This window comes from Eschscholzia californica, unplaced genomic scaffold (assembly GCF_041429995.1).
Source record: "Eschscholzia californica isolate CP2 unplaced genomic scaffold, dmEscCali1.0.p SCAF_2, whole genome shotgun sequence".
In the NCBI taxonomy this organism is placed as follows: domain Eukaryota; kingdom Viridiplantae; phylum Streptophyta; class Magnoliopsida; order Ranunculales; family Papaveraceae; genus Eschscholzia; species Eschscholzia californica.
The window spans coordinates 39,459,698-39,473,778 of record NW_028238309.1 but is presented as its reverse complement, the minus strand read 5'-3'; the positions used below and the strand labels follow the sequence as shown (position 1 = coordinate 39,473,778).

At 32.9% G+C, this 14,081-nt stretch overlaps 1 long non-coding RNA gene across 1 annotated transcript; it reads left to right on the top strand.

Moving 5' to 3' along the window:
* The first annotated feature begins 1,230 nt into the window (after window positions 1-1,230).
* LOC147557816 (uncharacterized) lies at window positions 1,231-2,349 on the top strand. The gene is made up of 2 exons (XR_015234194.1): window positions 1,231-1,949; window positions 2,034-2,349. It is a non-coding gene; the product is annotated as an uncharacterized LOC147557816 (long non-coding RNA).
* Window positions 2,350-14,081: the final 11,732 nt, after the last annotated feature.

The window sequence follows — 14,081 nt, the reverse complement described above, 5'->3', positions numbered from 1 at the left end:
ACTTTTTTTCTGGTATTATAATACACTAATTTGTTAAATTCATTATGAATTAGCCAGTATAGGAACATATTGGTTTTCTAATAGTTTGATTACTGTGGAAGAGGTTACTGAAAGAAAACTGGAACTGGTTTCGTTGCAACCACTGTCGGTAATAACTAAAACATTATGGGCACCCAATGTGTTCGATAAAATGCCTCACTGAAGTCATCTCATTGTCTCCTTTTGTTTTTGAGAGATTATACGAACCAGATTATATTTCCCTCTTTGCGGTATCTGTCCTCCCATTTCTCCATCGAGCTATACACTCTCTCTTCCTTCATAAATCTCATCTTCAATGTGTAGTGGAATTCATCTTCATCATCAGTATCTGAAATTAGAGATGATTTTTCACGAGATGAAGATGGATTTCTTTATTTGACTGTTTGACTTGCTAAGGAAGTTTCCTTACAATTTCAATCACAGAGATTTGTTGGATGTTTCAAATCAAGTTTTAGAGAAAGCAGGATGATCCAAATCAGGTTAGAATCCAATTCCATGAAATTCAAATTTGCTTAGGAAAGTTCAATTTTTTTTCTTTTTTTATGTGCAGTGAATAATTTAGTTCTTTTGTGAGAATAGGAATCTTTGATTTGGGGACTAAATCCCTACAGGTAAAAATTTCTTCAAACTTTTCAATTGCTTCGAGATGATCTTTTCGATGAAAATTCAAAATTTCTTCCAGTAAATCAAATCGTCAGTATCAATTGAATTTGCAAATTTCTAGGTTAATGTTTTGAGTTTACACATTTAAAGTACTTTCAGCTTTGATTCATAAGAAGTTTATGTTTATTTGGTTGATTGATTAGTGAATTTGTTTCTCTTTTTGTTTTGAGTTTGATTAGATTGATTGTGTAAAATTCATAAACAAATCATTTTATTTGTTTTATTTTAGCCTGAAACCTAGCCTTTAGATCCACTGAACCCATCTACCCAAATAAAACATCAAATAGTGAACTTAAATGTGGTTTATTGCTAAGAAATCTTGGCCCTATTATTTTCAACTTCTAACGGTAACATTTAGATCACATATTCTCCTCACTAGCACCCTTCGGTTCACTCTTTTAGTTGGAACAGTCACTTACCTTTATCTCTCTTTGGTATTCTCATACAATCAGTGATTGTATCGAATGTCAAGTGATTCAAACCCCATCTCCTCATCAAAATCTAAGTAAAGGCAATAATGTTTACAGTCCGGAAAAGTGGTTTTCGGGATTTTGTGGAGTTTTAGAGAGAGTTAGAAACATTTCCTGTGTGTTATAATCTGTCTGTCATTTTGGGTGCTGGTTTGTGTAAAATCGAATGAAATACGTATTAGCTTTCTTTCATTCATTCCCCCACTCTTTTTTATCTATGAAGTATAACTTTTAATTATATTTTATTTCTTTATAAGAAGGTCTTGAGTATAGCTATCAGTTGTGAAATTATGAAGGTGCAAATTTAAGTTTTATTTTGAATTAGACATGATATTCGGTTGTCTAAATTTTCTCTACTTTTCCACATTTTGTATTTTCGGCCTGTAGTTTCAACTTTATTTACATTTAACTGTTCAGCTGAGTATTAATTGTGTTACTAAAGGGAGATATATACAACGATATTGAAGAATCTGTCTCAGGCACAAGGGGAATCTTGTCTACATCGATTTCTATACACATTATCAACATTTAAGCATGACAAGCAAGAATAGGACTTGTATTATTGATTAATATTTTAAATGTACTAAAATGTAGTTACTCTCATATGTGAACTATAAACACTTTATGTTATTGACAATTATACATAAATTTGTTGTAAGTTTTATTTGTTCAGCTAAATTCTACTTTTAGAACTTAGTTTTGCTTTAAGCTAACATATAAATTTTTCTTAGTCAGATTGAAGCAACTATGATGATGGATGACTATCCAAACAAAAAGGTACCTTCGTTTTGTATGTGTTACTTATATTTTTAAAGGTAAACAACCAAATCGTTATCACCTAAGGGCAACGAAAATCGACAGGTCTGTGTGGGTTATATCTTTGCAGGAATCTCAATCTTAAACATCCTCATGAAATTTAAGTTTCACTCTCAACACCTAAAGGATTCCAGATGAGAGGTATGATGTGAATGATGATTAAAATTATTAGGTTAATTTCACAATTTCAACTTTTGTTTTTCTAAATTTATTTATTTATTATTTTTGTGATATGTGATTGATAGATTAAATGTTTTAAGAGGTAAAATAGTTGCTTTTTATTCTCGGCCATGTAAGAGGTGATTAAATCAAATATGTAATCAAATCAAATTATGTTTTTACATATTTTTATTGTTTTTCATGTTACGCGTTGATTTATTGATGCAAAAGTTACAAGAGTGGATATGTTTGACATGTTTTTGTGAAGAACACATAATACTTCCTGCTCATGTCAAAAAATTTGTTCTCAAAGGTTCTGAACCCTTCGAAGAGACTTTTTCAGGCAAGTAAAAGTTAAATTCCTACCAATTTTGTTTGTTTTGGTATTGTTCGTTCTTTTTTTTGTACTGAAAAGTCGTACGAATAGATTTTAAAATTATTGAAGTAGATTAAAAAAAGACTAAACTAGATTATTCGAAATGATTTTTAAATCTTATATTTGGTAATAATACATTTTTAACTTGATTCCTAAGGTTTCTCAACAAAAAAAAAAAAAAAAACTTGATTCCTAAGGTGGAAAAACATTGATTTTTGGTCGTTCGATCTCGCAGGTGTTTTGTTACTTCGATGGAGAGAGCAATTCATCTTTCCGAGTTCTACAACTTTATTTGAATTTATCTATACTATGAAAAACAATAATTGCAGAGCATCAAAATTCTCTCAAAGTCAAAACGATAATTTATGTTAGTAAAAAATGGTGATTTGAAGACATGTTATACTTAAGTGTTATATCTTCATTGTTAATGAAGAGCGTTAAATTTGTGATGTATTATTTATTCTTTATGTTAATTTACAATCACATTCATACTCGAGATTCACTGTGTCGAAACCACGGGCTAGGCCTATTAACATTACGTTCAAACGCGCTAAGTGCTCAATGAACAAGTCAGTGCCATCCATTTTAAATTTTGGGTTTTGGAACAAACATAAGGATAAATCTAGCCTTCCGTTTTGAGTTAGATTGTTTAGGCTAAATCTCATCAATTAGATCGTAATTAATTATAGTCTTTAAGGTTGGGTCAGTTTTAATCTTGGTCATTAAATTACATCATAAGTAAGAGCAACTCCAATCCCAGTCTGTCTTAGGCTGAAAAAACCACTTTTTCACCTAAAATTTTTGGCCTCAGCTCAGCCTCAAAAATTCAGCTCCAACCCCAGCATCTCTTGAGGCCAAAAATTTGTTTACGTGGGAAATGCGTGTGTGACGTTTTTGTTGGTGTGCGAGAAACGCGTGTGGTTTTGTGTATATACAAAATACGTGTTTAAACTACTTTCGAAATAATATTTTTTTTCTAAGGTTGAAAAATAATTCGGAGACCGACACTTTCGTTAAATGTATTTTAATTATTAATGTTAAAGTTTTTTTTAGAGTTGAAAAACAATTAAAACTAATTACATTAAAAAAACAAAAAAATAGAATAAGATCTTGGCCATTGGATTTTTTCCAACGGCCAAGATCATCCCCAATATGACCGTTGGGAGTCCCCACGGTCATGTTGGGGACCTTCAATCGCCCCTAATGTTAGGGGCGACTGAAGCATCGACTGGAGCCTCAGCCCCAGCCGACTGGGGTTGGAGGGCCTGGCTGAGACCAAAAATTTGAATTTTTGGCCTCAGCCACGCCCGGGTTGGAGTTGCTCTAATAACTCGATTGCAATCCTCCGCATAGATCTCCAAATCCTTTATCCTTCCTCTTTATCTCTTTAAAAATTCTTCATGGATATTGAGGTATTCATCATTTTCCTCTTCTTCTCTTTACTCATGTCTATATCTTTTTTTTTGTGTCCATATCTAATTCATGAAAAATGTAGGGTTCCAACATGGTGAATTTTGGACTTTAGTATTTTTACGATGAAATTGGTGGAGAACTCTTGAGTATTCTTTAAGCACGATTGATGCCAAACTAATTTTTGGTTTTGGATATTAGGAGTTGCACCGGTTGAAGAGAACACATATGGCTAAGTAATACAGAACTTCAAGATGTTAGTTATACTCTAAAGATTTTGAAGGTCCTCTCCAATTCAATTTCTATGTTTGTCGTATGTTTTTTTTTTGTGTTTTGTGAACTATCTATCCTGATTAAGTAAAGAGACTGCGGTGCTATTATTGTGTGCTTCTATTGGGGCATCCTTGCTAGCTTATATTTGTACGAAAAGAAAATTAAATTATTCACATACTTGGCACGATGAAGGCGCCTCTAACATTATATAATTTTTGTTTATAGGGATTTCTTCATATTTGGATTTGATGTTTATCGTGCCGTAGGCACGGGTCCTGCCTAGTAATATACATATTTAATATTTATCATTTACTTGAAATCATTATTAATGTTCTATTGGTAAGATTCTTAGAGTTTACTATTGCATCTACATCATTTCTATGTGCTTTATTTTGTTTAGGTAAAGTTTATTTTAACAGTGACGAGTCTGGGATAATTGACATGGCTTTTTCTGGCTCTGCAATATGTTTGAAGAAATGCTTGACTGAAACAACATTTTTGGAGATGTTTCATAACAATACCCATTGTAATTTCTATATACACATCAACATTTTTCGTTTCTGTTTATCCCATAGTCCCAATAGGAAGTGTTTTAAAATGGGTAGTAAATGTTGTGTATTGTTATAAAACACAGGTTATGAAACATAACAACACCTTTATACACATGAAAGTCCCAATAGGAACTGTCTTAAAATGGGTAGTAAATGATGTGTATTGTATGAAACATAACAATACCTTTGAACACATGAAACATAAGTATGTTTTTTTTTTCCGGTTTAAGCAAAAGTGTGTCTTGATGTGTACTTGCTCCATTTAAGTTAGTATTTGATTCTGATTTTGATGCTTTTTTGATTTGCAAGGAGTTTATTTCATAATCTTCTGGAGTTCCGTGGTCTTATTCTCCAGGTTAGGTTATTCACATTAGTTCGACTGATTTTCTTTTGATCCAGTTAAGGTTTCTCACTTTTTTTTTCTCATAGGTAGTTTGTCTATTAACTGAGTGGGTTGCTTATTTATACGTACATCGACCGCTCTTTCTTTTAATCCAGGTTAGGTTATTCATATTAGTTTTTTGGTTGTTGTTTATTAGTTCGACTATTCTCCAAAGTATAAATGAGCTAGAATTCATTGTTATTTCTACTCCAAGTTCTATATGGACCCGAAACTGAAAATTAGATGAAACTCATTGAATTTGAGAAGGCTTTGACCCACTCAAGAAAGAGGAAGGAGAGATTAACCTGATAGCTAAAAAAAGACTTAAACTCACTTGTTTCTACATGTAAAAATTATAATAATAAGGTTGTACTTTTTTTTAATCACAATTACATGTTTTAGCCAATATATCATATTAATATGTACGTGAGTCAGCTTATTGTGAACTTTTAATCCAAAAGTATAAATGAGCTAGAATCCATTGTTATTTTTACCCAAGTTCTATATGGACCCGAAACTGAAAATTAGATGAAACTCATTGAATTTGAGAAGGCTTTGGCCCACTCAAGAAAGAGAAAGGAGAGATTAAGGTTGGTTTACGTTGTAGAGATGCAATATTATCTACAAGTTTCTCTTCACAATTTTCCACTAACGCTTTTGCTTTGATTGTGCTGCCTTGCATTTTTGTAGGAGCCTTCGTTAACTCCAGTACTTCATTTGGATATCCTTGCATTTTTGGAAAAGTTTGAATTGGTAGTCTCTTTTCTATGCCAATATACAGATCCTTCATATACAAAACAGCCTTACGTATATCGCTCGACTAACTTGTTTGCTCTTTTTCCTTCGTGAAACTTCTTCTGTGGGAAAACAATTTCCAGGTAATAAGTTTAACTCATTAGTTGTAGTTTCTTATGAGTTGAAGATTACATGTGCTTGATTAGAGCATTAATTCTCCCTCTTGATCACATTTGCCATACCAAGATCATATCATCAAGGGAACGTTGATTTGATTAATGATTAATAACCGATTTTTCTTCTCTAGGCACATCTTCCCTTTCTCATCTTACCAATTAAACATCAATAGCTTGTAGTCTATAAAGTACATAGGTGGATACAATAATATCGTGTTTTTCTTTAACATTCTTATCTTGCTAATGCAGAGAATTTTTTGTCGAAATATACATCACTTGTAAGTTTTATCTCTATGGGTGTTTTGTTTGTATACATGGTTGCTGTTTTTTAAATTTCGGCTTTATCTGATAATTCAATCTCTTTTACAATATCTTTACCAAGAAATAACGGATCACTGCGTATAGTTTTTAGTAGAACATAGCAGATTTTGTGTATTACAAATTAACATCGGCATCAGAAGAAGCCCATCTTGCTAATGAAATGACGGATAATGCAATGGTTCTATCACAAAATAAGTTTCGGTTCTATTTCATGAAGATGGCTTGTGTTTTTTCACTTGAATAATAGTGGAAGAATTGTCTTTTGTTTTTTTCTTTTTGAAGAAACCTTACCATAAAATCCAAACATCCTTACAATCAAAAGACAAAAGGATAAAGGAGAATTAACAAAGGGGCATAATTGCCAATTAACAATCACTATTTAAAGTTGGGAGTGTGTGAGTTGCTGTGTTTGAGGAGCGGGAGCAGTATTGTAATTTCACGTTTCTTTCACCCAACACTACACGTAATCTTTCAATCTCATCAGATAAGCGCCACGGGGTTAGTTATAGACCCTCCGATATGAATCCAACGAGTGCTAGGGAATCTGTTTCTATAATAAATCCTTGTAACCCTAGATCCACTCCCAAAGAAAACCCTAAAGAGATGGCTTCGAGTTCACTATGGAGTGGCGATTTTGGTTCGAACTGGTGTTGTCTACTACCAACGGTGATACCTTCCGAGTTGCGAGCAATGGTCCTGCTGCTCCTCTACTTGAAGTGAAAGATTCATCCGTGTTTATTTTGATAATATTTGGTGGAGGAGGGATCCGTTCACTTTCCTGTAAATGATTAGTTGTAATGGAAGGAATATTAGATTTAGAATTATACCTGATGTGCCGCCGAGTTTCCTGAAGGATGAAGGGGAGATTGATCTGGGTTCCATTGAAATGGACAGCATTCCTAGACTTCCAACAAAACCACGAAAGATAAGTATAATTTATCCATGCTTTCTCTTTACTCTTACCTTGAAGTAATAGAAATTTCAAAGTTTCTATATGATCTGTTTTGATGTTAGCTTGAATCTCTGGATTTGTAAGTGAGATTAAATCCTTGAAAGTTGAACATTCGCTGAAAAGATGCGTCACTGTTTCTATTCCATTACTACACATATTACATGTAGAATCTATTGTTTGCACTCTCTGTTGTATATTAGATTTAACAGCAAGACCATCGCGTATTAATCTCCATATGAATTGTTGTATTTTGGGATCCATATTTGTGTTGTTCCATAGTTTAGACCACGGAAATTCAGTGAGATTTGCATTGAGTATTGGCCGACCCTTTAGTGTTGCATAGAAAGATTTTGTAGAGAATGAACATGAGGTTGTATTACACCAGATTAACTTATCATCTCTTTGCATGAGTGGAAGCTGAATATCTTAAATTGCTTGAACAGTAGAATTATCAAAATGTTGATGAAGTAATGTTGGCTTCCAAACTTTGTCTATTGGATCTATTAGGTCAGAAACTTTTGTGATATGTTGAGGGAGGGGATAAATGATAGTTGGTACCTTGTTAGGATGATTAGGAATCCAAGGATCAGACTTCAAATTAATAGAATTTCCTGTTCCTACCTTCCACAGTATGTTGTTTTTCATAACATCTCTGATTTTTATTATTGATTGCCAGAGTGGGGAAGAAGGTCTAGATAACCTACTATCCCATATACTATCTTCCGAAAAATATTTGCTTTTAAGTAATTGTACCCATGTTGCCTGAGGATTATTGAGAAGTCTCCACAATAATTTAGCCACCAAAGAGTCGTTGACAATATCAAGAGATCGAATCCCTAGTCCCCCATGCTTTTTTGAACTACTAATTATATCCCAATTCAGAAAATGTATTTTCTTGTCTCCAATATTGTGTCCCCACCAAAATGCTCTCTCTTGTTGTTCTAGTTTATTTATGGTGCCTGTTGGGATCTTTTGTAGACTAAAAGGATATGTGCAGTATGAATTTAGGATTGATTTGATTAGTACTGTTCTCCCTGCTTGTGATACTAGTTTTGTTTTCCATCCGGCTAAAGACTTGTTGAATTTGTCCTGAAGCCAACCATAACTATTTAATTTGTTTCCTGATTTCAGAATGAAAGAACCCAAGTATTTTGCATGATCTTCCATCATTGGGGTACCCAACTGTCTTTTGTTTGATATTCTGCCTGGATCTTATTAAACAATATCTTTTATCAGTTATGTTCTTTTCTTTTATAGATGTAATCAGTTTCTTTTATCAGCTATGTTCTTTTCTTTTATAGATATAATGTTAACAACTCTTTCTTTTTTAAAATGTACTAAAATTCGATTGGTATAAATCTTCTATTTCTCCGACACAATCTAACTTTATGCCACCATATATAGTTAAGTGAAGGTTGGCAAAGAAGAACAGGCAACAGCTATTCAGATGGTTCATTTAAGTCTATAAGTCTCTAAGGGACAACTGGTTACCGTTACTTGCTACAAGACACAGGTACACCCAGCATGTCAGACGTGTAGTTAGTGTTCAGGACAAAGAAAGGACCTCTAACTGACTGAATTGTTTTACCGCCATTTTCCATCGGACTTAGTACCCAAACTGATTACCCTACACAATTGTGTACCTTTGACTACCCGCGAAGAACCAAATGTCTTCAATTCTTCAGTTATAATCTTTAGCATTTTCCCCATCGTCTTTATCTTCTCTCTTTCTCTCCTCTACATACCATATATCTATATCAGTTTGCATTGGTGAGAATTTGATAAACTATATTGGAGAACATTAGCAACTTTACCACTTCTCATGTATTTGTGGATGCCACGGACCATTTCATAACCCCTTGATTATGTTTTAGATTTGGTTCATATTTGGACCATTTTCATAATCGCGAAGAACCAAATGTCTTCAAATCTTCAGTTATCAACTTTACCACTTCTCATGTATTTCTTTTTAACAAATTTTTTTTCATTTGCATTCATCAAAATAATTTTGTTAGCGTAATTTTTCTTCAAAACATTCAGAATCACAAAAAAACAAATTCATTTTATTTTGAAAGCGAATTGTTCAGTGCCAAAGGAACGAGACGGGGTATACCTAGTATATAAATGTTCTCTACCTAAATTTCTAGCAGCACTCCAGCTGAATCGAGTATTGGCCCCAAAATCTCAACCGTGACACTGGTGATTGGTTTAATGGTCTCTTGTAATCAGCAATGTTAACCAACGAAAAAGGATATGATGAATTAAAAAGATGTCACAAGTAAGTTGCCTTCCCTTGTGTATTTGCAACAAAAAAAAGGTTGCCTTGTGAGCATAGTACTATATAAAAGAGAAGTAGATAATACAATCTAGACCCTCTCACCTAATTGGAACTTTATATGGGCAATTCCAGTAATACCCAGAATCAAGATTTTCATATGGAAAATTTGTGCTAAAGCCCTCCCGGTGAGGGAAAGAATAGGTAAATACATTGACAATAATTTGTATTGTCCAAATTGTAAGGAAATTGAAACGATAGAGCATGCTTTGCTTCACTGTCCCATAGCAAAAAATATATGGTTTTATTTCAATATACTGTCAGAACATATACCTTCGGTAGCAGAATGGATTTTTACTTGGGAACAGAAATCTCAAGTTAGTAGCACGGGTGATAATACCCACTATGCCACTATTCTATGGATTATCTGGAAAATTCGTTGTGACCATTGCTTTCAACATGAGATTAATAATCTGGATAAAATACATAACATGATCTCTACCTTCCCTAAATACATAGAAGTCAATATAACCACTACCAAAACAGAACCAGGAAAATGGAACCCTCCTGATAGGTCTTCATTGAAAATTAATGTAGACGCGTCCTTCCTTGATATTCAGAATGTTGCAGGAACTAGTTTGGTCATTCATAACAACGAATCCAAATTTCTTGAAGCATATGCAACCACTACTAGGAGCAGAAATGCAGAAGAAAGCGAAGCGATCGCAATATTAAATGGAATGCTATGGGCTGAATCCCACAACTATAAACAGATCATCATAGAAAGTGACAACATCAATATCATACAATATTTACAGAATCAAAGGAATGAAATACAATGGCAATCCAAAATTCATATCAAAAAAATTCAGGAGATCAAGCGACGACTGGAAAAAGTCAAGTTCTCTTACACGAACAGGAAGTTCAATCAAGTAGCAGATAAGTTGGCTAAGTGGGCGAGGAAGAGAAAAAACAATCTAGACCTTATCTAGTCATTGTTAATTAGCTCTGAGTCCTACCTTTCACAAACTTAACAAAATTTGTGCCTATGGTATAATTATTCTACTTGGTCCTGTCACTATATTTTTCATAGGAGGAAAGAGTTATTTATTGCTAGGAAAACAAAAATCGATTAGGGGTAACACTCTGCACTAAATGCAATATTAAGAGATGTTTTGTTTGATCTCCCATTAGGGATATCCTTTTTGCAAGTGTGTGGTTCATAAACTAAAAAGACCAAACATACTATGTTCATATCATTTTCTGGGAAAAAGACTGGGGGACCGAATTTCTTCCTCTCATCCATTCAGAAGAAAATCGCCCCGTCACCGACAACTCTTTTTGACAATATCTAATTGAGCATTAAAAACAAGAGCTAGTGGCGATAGACCCAAAATAAAAAAAATATAATGATTTTGAAGTCCAAAGTTAATAGAAAATAGACAATAAGTCTTCTTTTCTTGAATTTATGTTTTTCTCATCATGCAAATAAACAATCTCTAATGTGTTAATGGTCTAGTAAATGTGCAAAAATGTTTTCTTTTTCACCCAATACAAACTAAGTTGCATGAAGTTAAACAGTAAAAACGCATAGGTTTATTTACGCTTTGTTTAATGGAATAAGATAACAGTGTCATGTAAAAATAAATTGTTTTCTGAATTTCAGATGACGATATCGTGTAAAAACTTGGTGAATCTCAAAATTTGTATTTCTTTAGATACTTTTGTGGATTTTGTGTTAATCGAAATTATGCTATTATTAAGGCCCATTTTCTTCTTTTGCGTGTTAGACCAAAAATTTCTTAAAATATTAGTGGGGAAGTGTATTTCCTATAACTTTTCTCTAAATTACACGAAGAACTACCAAATAGAACATTAAATTTAATCAGCCAAAACTAAATTAAGAATCACAGGGAATAAATAACCACCCAAAAGAATGTTAATTTTAATTCAACCAAAAATAAATTGAGAGTCATGTAATCATAAGAATTTTTGGCACATCATACTATTTACGACGATCAACTAACTACAGTTTAAATGAAAGGAACCAAGTAGATAAAAGTCACACGTTTTGGGTTGGCTTCTCTTACAAATTTGCCTATAAAACAATCTGTACTAAGCTTTGCGTGCTATAGAAGCTTTCCAATATGTATTTTGAGTTTGGAAGTTAAGTGGGTGAGGTTTTGGAGGAAACTGGTTTTATAAGTTTTCATATTTAGTTTTCTGAATCCCAAGTACAACAACCTTGGGAGATTTAGTTACTTATTGTGGTAACAGAAAAAGAATAATAACTTGAAAAGTTTGTGAAAGTTAGTTATGAGAATGACAAAGTTTTTTTAACAACTCCCTCAAGTTCAACTTTAAATAGATAAGAATAATTGTAATAATGTGAGATTTCTCAACAAATAACATTTTCGTTTTACTCTTCCAAAATACTTCCAAAATAATGAACCTACTTGAATGCCACGGCAATATACCAGAATTATAGAGAAAAATCAGTAGGATGCCACTCACTTGGCCAGATACAACTCAGTGGAGTGAAATGCCTCTGAGTTGTCTAATTGTTGGAAAATAGACCCTTCCGGAAAGACCATGCAGCATAACATTGGAATTCTTGAGAAAAGCCACGTCATCAATTGATTTTAATTCAACCCTAAGTAATAAATTTCTAGTTAAGGGCTAATTCTCATTTGAACATTTATACAAGTGACGGTTGTCTTCGAACTGGTCATGGTCACTGCTCAGTTATCTATTTCACAAAGGCTACAACAATCTGGTATGAATCGATGTAAAAGTGTATAATCTGAAATGCAAAATAGATTTGTTTTTTTTTGTCTAATTCCTTCGTTGCTATTGAGAAATTTTCATATTTGGAAGTAACTTTACCTAAAATCTTTTTTAGTTATTGGCACGTGTTATAAAGGTGCTCAGAGAAGACCAAAAATGTTATGTGAAGGTGAGGTTCCTGTTAGTATACATATTTACTTTAACTTTAAAGAATTGTAAAATGTCTTTCATTTGATATCAAACTGAAATGATATCATCTAAAAGTCTAAATATTGACTAAAATTTCAAATTTGGTCATTTTTCAAATTTTGAAAGTCATAGTGAACATGAGTTGCTTTAAGTGTTTCAGTTATGGAAACAAATAATACATATTTGGTCGAGGAGGAGCATGAAGAAGAGCTAATGAAATCAATAGTTATTGTCCGTAGAGAATTTTATATAATGTTTGAAATCAGTATGCTCTTTTGTTCGTGACAATCTATCTAAAATATAACAACAATCAAGAGTTTCATCTTTCGAATGATCAAGTCCCTATTTTGTGCAAATTTTTATATAGCAGTACGATCTTTACATTTTTGTCCCAACCGATGCTAGGTTTTAATTAGGTCTTTACGAGAACTAAGTCGACTATAAAAAGCTCGAACTTTTCTGGCAAGCTTTTTATGAACTGGTTTTTTTCTCCAGTCACACACACCCCTGCATAGAAACAAACAAGTATTTCTCTCTCACTCTCGTATGTTAATGTCCCGTTGACTTGATTTCTCCATTATACTCACACAAAAATCTGTAAAGGTTTTATTCGTGTTGTTTGGTTTATTTATTTATGAGCACCAAATGAACTTGAACAATCTGAATAGTTGAAAATTATGTAAGATTCAATATTCTTACGTGTTTATACTAGTTGGTGTTTGATTATGTCCTTTTCTCAAATTGTTATGTTAATTCTCATCTGTTGATTTATGCGCCTGTTGTTTGCTCTAATTGTTCAGAGAGAGTGAGTTGGTTCTGCTTTTCGGTACAACAAACAAATTTTTTTTTTTTCTGTATTTGATATGCTTTGACGTGGATTAGATATAATCTTGTTTAGTTGATCATTGAAAGATGTTGTAAAAGCACGTGAGTGTAACTTGTAATAGGGAAGTAGTAGTTGACTCTATAGTTCAGATTTCCTTTGTACTAAAATGGAGTGAAAAATGATTGTTGAATTTTCCCTCGTGTATATTAGTTAAACGGAAAGAATTGTATGTATAAATTCTAGAAGTCCTTATATGAACTATGATTACGATTGTTGGTCGATCGGAATGTTAAATTGATCACGTGTTTTGTTCATATATGCTTAAACTAATGCCGTAAGAACCAAATTTCAAGAGTAATTTGGTTTTACATTTAATTTGTATCTGTGAAAGAGTCAACTTCTATTATCAATTTTGTCCATTTGTGTAGAGTCATTCAGTTATGAAGGAGAGACTCATGGAAGTCTTATTAAGCTTCATCTCAATCCAAACAGTGAGTTCAAGGTAAACGAGATCCACAAAATTTGTCTTAGTAACTAAATTTTTAAGAAAAAGTTAAAATTTTTTACCGTGGTTATAAGAATTGGTATGAAAATAGTGAACCCAAATTGGTTAATATTGTTTTTAGAGACTTGAAATCTTTCAAGTATTGTGGGTTTCTTAAGTTTGAAACATTATATAAT